General features: G+C 38.8%; 1 long non-coding RNA gene and 1 other non-coding gene across 3 annotated transcripts in view; one reads left to right on the top strand and one right to left on the bottom strand.

The window, feature by feature from the left end:
- The window catches only part of LOC150004676 (uncharacterized), a 34,507-nt gene extending 22,396 nt beyond the window's left edge, over positions 1-12,111 (top strand). For both annotated transcript variants that reach the window (XR_016512398.1, XR_016512399.1), the window contains exon 3: positions 10,918-12,111. This is a non-coding gene — a long non-coding RNA (uncharacterized LOC150004676). The remainder of the gene's footprint in view (positions 1-10,917) is intronic.
- LOC150004677 (U6 spliceosomal RNA) lies at positions 8,267-8,373 on the bottom strand. Its single transcript, XR_016512477.1, has one exon. It is a non-coding gene; the product is annotated as a U6 spliceosomal RNA (small nuclear RNA).
- Positions 12,112-13,792: the final 1,681 nt, after the last annotated feature.

Raw genomic sequence — 13,792 nt, 5'->3', positions numbered from 1 at the left:
CCTTAACACTGAGCAACAAAACCAACAGAATTAGCATACCTGACAGTGGATTCAGACACAATAGATTAACATTTTTAAAAATCTATAGGTGAAGTTGGGATTCGTCTAATGTTTAGCAATGTCTGGAGACATTTGTCACAATTTTGGGGGTGGGGCTACTGGCATCTAGTAAGTAGAGGACAGAGATGCTGCTAAACATCCTGCAAGGCACAGGACAATCCCATAATGAAGAAGCATCTGTCTATTTCATTGTCAGTAGTGCTGAAGTTGAGAAACACTGTCTCTCCTAACTAGTTTTAGAATCTCCAACAAGTCACTTTTTCTAGCGATGCTGATGGTGGTGATGCTACTAAGCAATGTGCTACATGCTCCTTATAAAGTATTCTGGTTTTACTTTCCCAACAGTCTAAGGATGTGGTCTCTGTTACTACCCACATTCTATCAGTCAGGAAATAGGCCTACAAGGATTAAGAACTTTGCCCCAAATCTCACAGTGGTGTGACTTTAGTTTGAGGTCATGCCATTTCACTCTTCTGCCTCACTGTGAACTTCCCCAAATATCCAGATGTTTATAGAGACATGTTATGATGTACTGATAGAGATCCCATCTCATATGCCAGCTACATTGGCATTATAACAGAAGCCTGGCATACCATGTCAAGAAAGATGGTGTGGCCATGGATGGCTCAACAGAAAGAGAACCATGGTCTACTATTGAGATCTACTATTGTCATGGAAGGGAAGAGTAGTGGTATTTGTGCCACGTGTTTGATATCTTTGGACTAGATGATATTATTTAAGGTCTTTACAAGAGCCAGCCACCTATGTTCCTATGTTTTCTTTTCCCTACCATGAACAGCACAAGAACTCTTGGCCAAGAGCCATTTACAGAGTTGTGCACATCAAGAATAATTAGGTACTGGTCAATTGCAAGGGCTTTATTCAATACAGGTTTCCCTGGTTGCAGGGCAAGTGCTGAAAACTGTCAGGTCCTACCCTGCATAAGACTGGAAACATTAAAGTTCATGAAAATCACAGCACATTTCCACACAGAGTCAAAGCCAAATCAAATAACTTTTAAGAGCTGAACTAATTTCATAAAAGAATCTGAGTGACTAAAGTAAAAAATATCAATGATCACAAAGTTTAGGGAGGCCAAATAATAATCTACATTTAAAAAAATTTGCACAATGTTTAGCAAACAGATCACTGAGAGAAGGGGATCAAAGCAAGAAAAGGAATCATACAAACTTTAATAAACAAAGTAACATATCAACAAACATTTAAGCCACTGTGTAACCAAGATGAAGAACTGAAGCTCATTTTTAGTTACAAAGATCTGAGGGATAGGGTGGGCAACAAACAAAAATCCAAGGGGAAAATCATTAATAAGATATGCTGAACTACTTTCCCACAAGTATTTTCTTTAAAAAAAAAAAAGGAGGAGGAAGAGAAATAGCTATAATCTGTTTTAAAAAGCCAATGTCTAGCATTCACATCCAAATAAAACCTCTCTACAAGCAGTCAACCAAAAACTGAAATTCCATAGTTGTCATATTATGTCTGTGGGGTACCACTTCAGAATATCTTCCAAAAAAACAAACAAAGCTGGGTAATTAATATAGGACTTTCAAATGAAGGGGAAAGGGAAGGGAAAGAATATCCATCCCAAAACAAACTACAAGAAAACCTGGATTTATATCCTTGAAGTGTGTCACTTTAAGGGCTTCCTGTTTACTAACAACAAAAACAACACACACACCACATCCAGTTTTCCAGGAAGTTAGTTATTTAAATTAAACAACATTGGGGCTTCTTTAGTAAAAGCAGAGCCTTTTCTTCCTAAACTACCTCTTTTGGGAAAGGAGGAGCTGCTGTTCTCACTGCAGGAGTGGGACATTGATTCCAAGAGATTACATTTCTAACTGCCTGAAAAAGTCCAAGACATTTGAGATAAAATAACATACAATACATCATTATAAAACTACTTTTAATCAAAGTGTCTTATAAGCAAAATAATCTATATAACAAAAGCAAGTAAATATTGAAAACTTTACTTAAGACGACTTTTGCTAATGTTGAGCTTAAGGCAATTTAACAAGAAATGACAACACAGTACTAAATTATTTGCATCTGTGACATCTTAGCTGTGTCTACAAGGCACCAAAACATTGTGAAGATACGAAAAAGCCGGTACTTGCTCAGTGTTGTGTCTAGCCCCCAGCAACTGCCACACCTGCAGTATGGGTCCTCTCCCTGTAAGACTTTTGAGAAGTTCACTCAGAGGGCTTTTCCCACCATGTCCCTCTGTCAGCTCACACCCCCTCGTCACCCAAGCTCTGACTTGCATTCCTTGGAGGTCACCACACAGCCACATTTTGTATCTTACTTCCATTGGGCTGTTCTACCACCACATGGTGATAGCTAATGGTGAACTTGGATAAAACGAAATTCTTGTCAATGGGAATTTTCTTAATGAAGTATTTTGTCTGTCAGGTCAAGGACTTTGACTCTTCCATAATAATTCCTCCAAATGCTCTTCCCGCTACAACCTAGAGAGATGGTTTCTCTGGTAATAAAGGCTGCTTGTCTCTCAAGTCCCACACCTTTAACAACCAGCAGGCAGAGTGAGAAGCTCTCCAAACTCCCTTCCATCTCTTCTGAAGCCTTTCTTCAATAATTCATCCTTACTTAAAGTCTACCCACACTGAAGCTATAACCTCCCCATCCTCTCTGGCCCAGAGAATGACAGATAGCATGGTTATGACAAGCTATAGGTATTGTCACACCAGCCTTGGATCTCATACTGGTTTAGCCAGTCATGACTGTGACCCTCTCCAGACTTCAGTATCCACATCTATACAACAGGTACAACAACAGCATATTTGTAGATTCAGGCTACAGTAACAAAATACCACACTGGGAGGCTTAAACAAAAGACATTTATTTTCTCACAGTTTTGGAGGCCAGAAGTCTAAGAGATAGGGGCCAGCAGGGTTGGCTTCTGATGAGAACCCTTCCTGAGTTGCAGATGCCACCTTCTGGCTGTATCCTCACAGGCCTCTCCTCTGTGCACTCAGTGAGAGGGGGATTCCTGGAGTCTCTTCCTCTTATAAGGATACCAGCCTTATACAGGTTAGCGCCCCACCCTTATGACATCATTTAACCTTAATTACCTCCTGTTAGGTCATATCTCCAAATATAGTCACACTGAAGGTTAGGACTTTGACATATGAATCTCAGAGAGACACAGTTCTTCTGTCCCTTGAATGACTTGAGGAATGTGTTAGTTCAGGACCTCTGTGAAGCAGACAACAAAACATTACATACGCAAGAAACTTCCTGCAGAAAATGCCTGTGGGAAAAATTGGGGAGTTGAAGGAGGCTAAAAGAGCTGTTGGACCAAAAAGCAGATCTGACTGATGCTGCGTGGGTGAAAGGAAAATACTTAGATTTGGTCCAGTTCTAAGGCAGATTCAGCAAGGTCAATAAAGAGTCCTGGAGCCTGTGCTCTGTCCCTGCTCACTCAGTCAATGGCTGTGAGGAGGAGTGGGAAGTGCATGAACACAGGGGTGCATCAGAAGACAGCAGTGGGACCATTAGTCAATTATGCTTCTCTCTGTTGGGGGGCTAGAAGAGCTCCTCCGAGGCCACCCCTGGGATTAAATTTATAATGCACATGAAGCTCCTATCCCTATCTCAGAGTAAAAGCTCTATAAAATAGTAGTGGTAAAGAAGATGATGATGACAACACTCTTCACATTTTGCTGAGGTTCTTGAAATCTGACTCACAGTTTTTATCCACTCCTGTGCTGCCATCATGTTCAGAGACTGCAAAATCTTTATTGGCAAGCTAACCTGGTTTAACCTTTTTCTCCTGTACTCAATTGACTTTCCCCTCCAAACACTTCCGAAAACACCTACTGGGCAATAACTTATATTTTATCACCCAGATAATCAAGTCCTGTGACAACCTCAGCTTACTATCTGGCTACAGACAGAGGAAGGGGGAGCTGAGAAGAGCCTGGCTGACTCCCTGAATTGGGGATACAGAGGTGAAAATCCAAAGGCAAAAGTGGCTAAAGTTCACAGTGCAGAGAACCAGAGGAGAAAGCTACATGGAGAGGGTACTCCTGCAATCTTTCAGTTCCCTTGGTTATTAAATTAAGAACTGATCTTACATGCATGTGAAGAAATGATCCAAAGACTGAAAAGAAAAAAAAAAACCAAAATACACGCAAGAGGATTAAAAGGAACAATCCCCAGAGTTCACATGCTACCAGAAATAGCACATGATCCTTATAGCCAGAGTGGAAAACCTCCTAATTCATAGGTGATGGACTCAGAAGGGTCTTTCCAAAAGTACATGGAACAATTAACCCTAAATGATGGACTGTTCCCATCCAACAAAGCTTAAAAGCAAGACCTAGAAAAAACAAGCTGTTTCCAAGTAACTTACCCCTGTCCCTGAACAATGTGTAAGAATATTTATAGGAATACTAAAATATCTAGCACTCCACAAGGTGAAATTCAAAATGCCTGGCATCCTATCACAAATTAAAGAAGCAAGAAAACAAGAACCATAATGAAGAGAAAAAGCAATCAAACCCAACCCCCACTTACACTAACGTTAGTATTATCAAGCAAAGACATGAAAAGTTATTATAACTGTTCCAGGGAAAATTAGAAAATATTTTGAATAAAATAAAACAAAGCACATCAAAATGCAAGGTGCAGTTAAAGCAGTGCTTAGATGGACAGTCATAGCACTAAATGCTGATTCAAAAGAGAGGTGTTCAATCAACAATTAAAGACTCCAACTTAAGAAACAAACAAACAAAAAAAAGGTAAATAATACCCAAGCAAGCAAAAGGAAGACCTAATAAGTACAATAATTAATAACTTGAAAACAAAAATAATAGGAAAAAAATCAATGAAATGAAATCTGGTTCTTTGTAAAGATCAATAAAATTGATAGACTACTAGCCAGACTGATAAATAAAGACAGAAAGAAGACATCAATTAATAACTAACAATGAAAGAGGAGATACTACTATAAACTCACAGACATTGAAATGATAATAAGAAATACTATGAAGAATTCTATGCACATAAATTCAAAAACTTAGAAGTCATGAATTAATCCCTTAAAAGCAAAAAATATATATCAAAATTCACTCAATAAGAAAAATATGAATAATGTTACATTTATTTCTAGAAATTGAATTCATAGTGAAAAATCAATTTCTAAAAACCAAATTAATAGTTAAAAACAAACAAAAACATCTTCTAGTCAGAGAACTTCACTGGCAAATTCTAGCAAACATTTAAAGATGAAATGAAACTATATCTAAACCTCCTTTTGCAGAAAACAGAAGAGGAGAAAACACTTCCCAACTTATTCTATAAGGCCCAAGTTACCCTTATAACAAAACCAGAAAAAGACAGTACAATAAAACTACAGACCAATATTCTTCATGAACATGACTGCAAAACTTCTCAACAAAATATTAGCAAATCAAATCCACAATGTATAAAAAGAAAAACATATCATAACCAAATGAGGTTTATACCAGGAATGTAAGCCTGTTTAAAATTCAAAAATAACCCATGTAATTTATCATATCAAAGGACTAGAGAAGAAACACCACATGACCATATGCTTGATGCAGAAAAATTGATAAAATTCAATGTTTATTCATAATTCAGAGAAGGAAAACTCTGACTCCAAAAAACCTCCACTGCCTTGCGGCATACCTCTTCAGGGGAAAGGCTAAGGGAGTAAACCCCGACAGAAAATCCGGAGCCGGAGTCCCTAAGGCGGTTTGACGTTGTTGTCAACACCGGCAACTCCTGCGGCGCACCTGAAGCCAAGCTGTATTGACTCCGTCTTTCCCTTGGACACTTCAGCTGCGAAGAGAGGGGGGGTCTGCTGCATGGGCAACAGCAGACCCTCCATATCACCCTGCCCAGGCTCTGTAGCTTCAGCTTCACTGGAGAGGACACTCCAGCGTCATCGCAAGATGTCGATTCAACACGGGAGGAGACAGATACCGTGTCACTCCCGAGTTGGACTGCACAGCCATTCTCGGGGGTGCAGATAGACTCTTAAGAAGCTACACCATCGTCTCTCGAGACGGACGGCTGCCGACGACGATTCATAATTAAAAAAACAACAAACTAGAAATAGAAGAAGACTTCATCAAATTTCATCAATAAAGGGTATCATGCTTAATGATAAAAGACCGAATACTTTACTTCCACAACTGGGAACAAGACAAGGATGTCTACTTTTATAATTTCTTTTCCATACCATGCTAAAAGTTCTAGATAGGGCAATAAAGCAAGAAGCAGAAATAAAAGACATTCAGCTCAGAAAAGAAGGAATAAAACTGCCTATTTACAGATGATATGATTGTCTATGTAGAAAATCCCAATAAATCTATGAGAAAAATACCCCTTTAGAACTAATAAATGTGTTTAGTATTAACATAGGATTCAAAGAAGTATTTTAAAAAATCAACTTTGCAAAAATCCCAATCCTATTAAAAAGTGGGCATATAATCTAAATAGACATTTCTTTTTTCAAAAAAAGACATAAATGGCCAACAGGTACATAAAAAGATGCTCAACATCATTAATCTCAGGGAAAAATGCAAGTCAAAACCACAGTGAGATATCACCTCACACCTATTAGAATGGTTATTATCAAAAAAGATTAAAAAAATAACACGTATTGTCAAGTATGTGCACTGTGGGTAGGAATGTAAATCGGTGCGACCACATGGAAACAATACTGAGGTTCCTCAAAAACCTAAAAATTGAACTAGCATTTTTTTCACTGTCCTACTCCTTTTCCATGGTCCCCCAGTACTTTTTTTCATTCTTCTGGGGGAAAATTCAGCATGTTTTAGGACTGTTAGACTCCAACCCATTTCCCCACAAAATGGTCAGCCACTTGAGGACAAGAACCGAGTCTTGTCTGTCCCTAATGCCAAGCACTGTGCCCGGCACTGAGTAGTGCTGTAATCACATCCATTGGAATGCAATTAGAATAACTGATAGCAACTTAAAGCATCAGTGTAACTTTCACTTTTCACTCCATGGTCATAGTGTGCTATAGAGATGGCTTCCATCATGAGTGCATTTTTTTTACGAATTCCTTAAAGATCCTTACTGGGAGTTTACTCTGTGAAAAGCACCAGAAGGAGTGATTGTGGTGGATGGTGGGTGTAGTAATGTGAGTATATGAGAAGAGAACAGACACATACACTGAAGGAAGCTAATAGGCAAGATTAATGCTCCCGAGATCCAGACTCCTTTTAATATTTATTCTAATACCATTTTCCCTCTAATAGAATATAAGTCATTCAGATTTCAATAATTCAGAATATATTTCTGACTTAAATATGGGTTAGTTCTCTAACCACATTTACTGTCTCTCTGGAATAATTTCTTGCTTTCTGCTTTGAGCCTTCATTAATTGTCTTTTTCTTTTTTCAGTTCTTCTCACACACAGTCTTTTTTGCTATATTATTATATTTGTCTTTAAAAATAGTTTTGGATTTCAAGTATCCAATACACACTACTTAATCTGAAAAGAATTTGTAATGCTGTCACTAAAACTTTGAGAAAAACCATGAAAGAAAAGTGTCATCCCTTAGGACCTGCACGAAAGACACAACCTGTGCAGGCGTTTGGACAACACATTACTACAGGAATCTGATGGCATTTCAAAAGTATTTGGAGAGCCCTAACTGGTGTGGCTCAGTGGGTTGGGCATTGTCCCCTGGACCAAAAGGTCACCAGTCCAGTTCCCGGTCAGGGCACATGCCTGGGTTGTGGGCCAATCCCCTGTGTGAAAGGATGTTTCTCTTCCTCTCTTTCTCCCTCCCTTCCCCTCTCTCTAAAAATAAATTTAAAAAACATTTTTATTTTTTAAAGAACTTCAGATGTGTCTTTTGTTCTTTTGTAATCTTTTTTTTTCATTACCATTTAGTCTCCTTATACTTCCCTCTCCCCAGTAATCACCACACATTGTCCATGTCCGTGATAAATAAAATCTTCCTTTAAAAAGGTATTTGGAGATAAAAATTTCCTGAAATTTTTTTATGAGATGGAGCTCTTTATGTATTTTATTTTTTAATTTTTATTTTCTATAGTGAAAAGTCATGATTTTGCTATTGAGTGCCACACATTGTTCTTTGACTCATATTTCTTGCGAGCTATTCAAGGGGTATGAGGATACCTGCTGGGGCACTGCACAAAATATAAAATGAGCATCACAAATTTGCATGTCATCCTTGCACAGGGCCCATGATAATCTTCTCTGTATCATTCCAACTTTACTATATGTGCTGCTGAAGGGAGCGCTGGAGCTTTTTATTTTTAAGGCCAGCCGTAAACTATAGTTTTTAAGAAAAAATAATATGATCTTGAGTTTGATTATTCTTAAAGGTGTCCTATTGAACTGTCCAAAGTTTTTGTGATCATGTATGCCCAACACTAAAATATTTCAAGCCTGCTCAAATTTATGTATATTTATTTATTTATAATTATATATGTATGTTAAGTTCCTATGGCATATTTCTGGTCACAGAAACATCTACAGACTTCTAAATAAAGACCCAAAATACTTCCAATATTCAACATTGTAATAAATGTGAGCTATGCATACATTTAAGAAAGATGAATAAACACAAGGAAGAGAATTATTTTCTAACCCACTTATTCCTGTTCAGCGTTGCAGGTGGCTGGAGCCTGTCCCAGCAGCTCTGGGCACAAGGCAGGACCTACGCTGAACGGGAGGCCCCTGCAGCACAAGGGCCACTCACACTCACTCAGGCAGGGACAGTGGAGGCGCACCTTCACCTCATGTGCACATCTTTGGGGTGTGGGAAGAAACGGGGGCCCTCAAGAAAACACTCCCAGACACAGGGAAAACGTGCAAACCCCACACAGACAGTGGCTTGGCTGGGGATTGACTTTTTTCCCCTCAACATTATAATGAATCATTGCGAAGGGAACATAGTTCCTTGAGGACCTACTGTATTTGGCTGGGTAGCCGAGAAGGCCTCAATGAAGTCAAACGAACATCCATGAAAATAGCTGGGGGAGAATGTTCTAGGCAGGGAGGACAGCAAGCACAAAAGCTCTACAGCAGCCTGCTGTGCTAGAGACAGAAACAAGAAAGGGTAGCAAGAGCTGAAATGTGACAGGGCCAGATCAGGTAGTGCCTTGTGGGCCATGGAGGCGTTTGGCTTTACTCTGAGTGGGACAGAAGCTTCCACAGAGTTCAGAGCAACAAAGTGACATGGTTTAACAAAGTTTGTAAATGTATTATATGAGAAATCTGGACAGAGCTGGGAATGTTTATCTTAAAATGCTCTCAGGAGGACCCAGTAGGGCTGCAATATCTGAAAAGACTGTTTAAATGTCTAGATAAGTAGCACTGACTTGGAGCCTACTGGTTATCACAGCTCAGCCCAGTGATATCTGTTCTGTCACAGACTCCCCTGACCTCACTCTTCACTCTGAAATTCATGTTGATAGCTCTCAAGCACCAAACCATCACCAGCAGCACCAAAAGATTTTGTCTCTCTGGTGTCTCTTGAGGGAATTGCTGCCTGCCCCCACCAAAAATCATATTAGCCTTAAAAAGAACCTGAATACAAACCAAATCTTTGGGGCTTTTTCTGCCTAGTTTGCAAAATTGCTGAGTTGTGTTGGCAAAATGATTCAGTCTTAAAGGTGTCTATGCTGTGAGTATAACCCCATACAAATGATAAGGCCACTTCATTCTGATATGAGCCTGCCTGAGACCAGAGATTCCCCCTTTTGGGTTCTGGGAGAAGCATTGCTTACACCTCTCTAGTATACAAGTGGGGCCCAATGCCCACTGAATATATTTTTTGCCTACTGGATATTCAATATGACCCACATATGGTCCTTGCACTCATGGAACGTAAGAGCAGACTTTTATATTTATCTTATGGGAAGGCAATATTGGCTTCACCACTACTGCCAACTCTCCTGGGCTGGTATGGAGTGCCTGTGATGAAAAGCTGATGGGATTTGCAAGGAAACCTGGCAGATAAGCAAGTGATGGCACCAAGCAGCACAAGTACCAACCCCTCCACTTTGCAGATCAGAAAACCACCGGTCAGGGGAAACCTTTAAAAAGACCTTGTTTACATGCATCGTAATTCATCTACACTGGTCAAACATAGTTCCAGGTTTTGGCTCAAGCTACACTTAGGGCCAACTTTAGGAATGGGCTCCAACACCTCTGCTAAAGGATTCTTACTTAACCTCTCTTCAGTCTCCAAATTCTATAATTACACTTCTAATAAACTTCAAGGTTCTCCTTTGAATTAAAATGTTAATATCCTTGGGTAAAGGCAACAGGAAATTATTTATGTCTTGTGTTTCTTATTATGAATTATATTATTAGATACTTTCCAATAAAAATATCTTTTTTTAATAGTATCATTTACATTTAGAGAAGGGGTGCTAAAAACATATAAGAGTTACACCCAAGATGGGTAGATGAGGATTGAGCAGTAAGAACACTGAGCTTTTAAGGGGGGAAGAAGGGAATGTGAGGAAAATATTGGCTGGAGGTCATTCAAAACCACCTTGACTCACTGCATTTTGGCCTAAAGCCAGTCCTGTTCACATCTTTTCAGGGTCAAATGGCTAACTGATTTGCATTTTCCAATGGAAGCTAGATGAAAATTATCCTTCATTGTATGATAATAGGCAAGTCACTGTACTTTTTAAAAAATCAAATATAAATCAAAGCTAAATTCTATCATTCAGCCATTATTTTCCAAGACTCTTTATGAAAAAACCCTCTTATCATCAATCAAACATCTTTTTTTGTCTTTTCCTGTTGTAATGGGGGTGAAAATGCAGGTGTCCAGGGTAGCAGGCAGATGAGAACAAGAAGAAAACACAACGACGTTAAAGATCATCAAGGACAACAAACACTTGGCATGAGGAAAAGAAGAGAGAAGGGTGAAGACTGTGGCATGCTGGGTAGACCATGACCACTTCTAGGGAACAGCCGCACAGCTCCTTCCCATCGTGAGAAAGACGCCGAAAACTAGGCCTTCCGATTTCTCAACAGAGTCAGAAACACCCAGCTCCTGGCATGAAATATCTTGAGTTTTAAATGTTGACATTTAACTTTTTAAAATTTTTATTTCTGTATTAAAATTATTTTTTTGTATATGTATTTATTTTTATTGTATATTTCCATTACCCTTTATCCCCCTTATGCCTTCTTCCACCTCTACCCACCCCTCTCCTCACCACCATAACCAACACACTGTTGTCCATGTCCATGAGTTCTTTTTCTTTTTTTGCTCAGTTCCTCTACCTCCCAACACAACCCCACACTGAGAACTGTCAGCCTGCTTTCCATCTATGAGTCTGCCTCTACTTTGCTTGCTAGTTTAGTTTGTTCATTAGATTCCATATATGAGTGACATATTACAGTATTTACCTTCCTCTGACTGGCTTATTTCACTTAGCATCCATGCTGTCGCAAAAGGTAAAATTTTCTTTATTACAGCCAAGTAGTATTCTATTCTATAGATGTACCACAGCTGTCATATCCACTCATCTACTGATAGACTCTTGGGCTGCTTCCGAATCTCGGCTACTGTAAATAATGCTGCAATGAACATAGGGGTGCATATATTCTATCAAATTAGTGTTTCAGGTTTCTTCAGATTTCGTCCCTGAAGTGGAATTGCTGGGTCATAAGGCAGTTCCGTTTTTAATGTTTTGAGGTATCTCCATACTGCTTTCCACAGTGGCTGCACCAGTCTGCATTCCCACCAACAGTGCACTAGGTTTTCCCTTTCTCCACATCCTTGCCAGCATTTGTTTGCTGATTTATTGATGATAGCCATTCTGACAGGTGTGAGGTGGTATCTCATTGTGGTTTTAATTTGCATTTCTCTCACAATTAGTGGCATTGAGCATCTTTTTATATGTCTATTGGCCCTCTATATGTCCTCTTTTTTTTCCCTTTTTATTTTTCTTTTACAGTTGTCCCAATTTTTTTACTGTTGCTCTCCCCTGCCCCGCCCACCCCCCTTCCCAGAGTCAATCCCCACCCTGTTGTCTATGTCCATGGGTCATTTATACATGTTCCTTGGCTAGACGCTTCCCCTTTTTTCCCCATTCCACCCCCCTCTGGTCACTGTCAGTCTGTTCCTTGTTTCCAGGACTCTGGTTCTATTTTGCTTATTTGTTTGTTTTGTTCATTAGGTTCCTCTTATAACTGAGATCATATGGTATTTGTCTTTCGCCATGTGGCTTATTTCACTTAGCATAATACTCTCCAGTTCTATCCATGCTGTTGTGAAGGGTAGGAGTTCCTTCTTTCTTTCAGCTGTGCAGCATTCCATGTGTAAATGTACCACAGTTTTTGATCCATTCATTTATTGATGATGTATGCCTTCTTTGGAGAAGTGTCTATTCAGGCCCTTTGCCCATTTTTAATTGGATTATTTGTGGTGTGTGTGTGTGTGTGTGTGTGTGTGTTTGGTTTGATAAGTTCTTTATCAATTTTGGATATTAACCCCTTACCAGATGTATCAGTGAATATGTTCTCCCATTCAGTGAGTTGTCTTTTCATGTTGTTGATGGTTTCATTTGTTGTGCAAAAACATTTTAGACTGATGTAGTCCCATATGTTTATTTTTTTCTTTCGTTTCCCTTGTCTAAGGAGATATATCAGAAAAATTATTGCTCTGAGCAATGTCTAAGATTTTACTGCCTGTTTTTTCTTCTAGAATTTTTATGGTTTTTAGTCTAATATTTAAATGTTTAATCCATTTAAGTGTATGTGGCATGAGAATGTGGTCTAGTTTAATCTTTCTGCACATATCTGCTCAATTTTTCCAACACCATTTATTGAATAAACTATCTTTAGCCCATTGAATGTTTTTGCCTCCTCTGTCAAATATTAATTGGCTATAAAGGTGTGGGTTTATTTCTGGGCTCTCTATTCTGTTCCATTGACCTATGTGTCTGTTTTTATGCCACTACTATGCTGTTTTGATTACTATTGCCTTATAGTATAGTTTGATATTAGGTAGCATGATTCCTCCAACTTTGTTCTTTTTTTCTCAAGATTGCTGTCATTATTGAGGGTCTTTTGTGGTTCCATACAAACTTTTGGAGTCTTTGCTTTAGTTCTGTGAAATACATCATTGGTATCTTGATAGAAATTGCGTTGACTCTATAGATTTCTTTGGGTGGTATGGACATTGTAATGATGCTAATTCTTCCTATCCAAAAAATGTTACATACTTCCACTTATTTGTATCTTCTTCAATTTCTTTTTCAAGTGTCTTATAATTTTCTGAGTATAGGTCTTTTACACTCTTTGTTAAATTTATTCCTAGATATTTTATTCCTTTTAAGGAGTTGTGAATGGAATTATTTTCTTAATTTCCCTTTCTGATAGTTTTTAAGAGCTGAACATCATGTGAGCTGATGATAGACATCTTTGGCCAACTTTGGCTTATTGGTGTCCACTTTGCTGCCTCTGCTTTAAGGTATTGGTTGAAAAACTAGACCTCAGGTGAAATCCAGCCTCTGTCCATTCTTATAAATAAAGTTTTATTGGAACATAACCACTCCTGTTCATTTGTGTATTGCTGTCTGCTGCTTCCATGTTAATAACAGCAGAGTTGAGTATAGCTGCGTCAAAACCCACATAGCCCGCAAAGCCTTAAATATTTGCTATCTGGTCTTTTACAGAAAGTTTACT

Source organism: Furipterus horrens, unplaced genomic scaffold (assembly GCF_987537825.1).
Source record: "Furipterus horrens unplaced genomic scaffold, mFurHor1.1.pri manual_scaffold_7, whole genome shotgun sequence".
Classification (NCBI taxonomy): domain Eukaryota; kingdom Metazoa; phylum Chordata; class Mammalia; order Chiroptera; family Furipteridae; genus Furipterus; species Furipterus horrens.
The sequence above is the reverse complement of the archived record's forward strand: the minus strand, read 5'-3'. Positions and strand labels throughout refer to the sequence as shown.